The sequence below is a fragment of the Arachis duranensis genome, chromosome 5 (assembly GCF_000817695.3).
Source record: "Arachis duranensis cultivar V14167 chromosome 5, aradu.V14167.gnm2.J7QH, whole genome shotgun sequence".
Taxonomy (NCBI): Eukaryota; Viridiplantae; Streptophyta; class Magnoliopsida; order Fabales; family Fabaceae; genus Arachis; species Arachis duranensis.
This window is the reverse complement of record NC_029776.3, coordinates 96,599,762-96,600,224: the sequence shown is the minus strand read 5'-3', so window position 1 is coordinate 96,600,224 and position 463 is coordinate 96,599,762.

Sequence of the window (463 nt, the reverse complement as noted above, 5' to 3'; positions counted from 1 at the left end):
TAAATAATAATAATAATAATAATAATAATAATAATAATAATAATAATAATAATAATAACAACACTTATATAAATAGTTAATTTACTCGCGTCAACGGATTTAAGAACGGTAAGTAGTGGCTTAGCTCCCAAAAAATTTGAAACTCTTATATTCTATTATAAGTTTCTAATGAATAATAAGTAGAGTGAAGCCTATAGTGGACGGGTACAAGGGATATTGTGTTTATGTAGTTGGATTCAAACCTCAAATAATACATTTGTATTTTGCTTTTATATTTGACTTAGAGTTCCTTTTCTTTTTTACATTTTCGTTTTTTTTCAATTAATTACACCTATTATCATATAAAAAAGTAGTTTAATATTTATAATAACATTGGTTTTTTTTATTTCATTTGGTTGTTTCTTCTCTTTTTTATTATTTTTCTCTTAATTTTTACATTTATTATATATAAAATATTTTAATA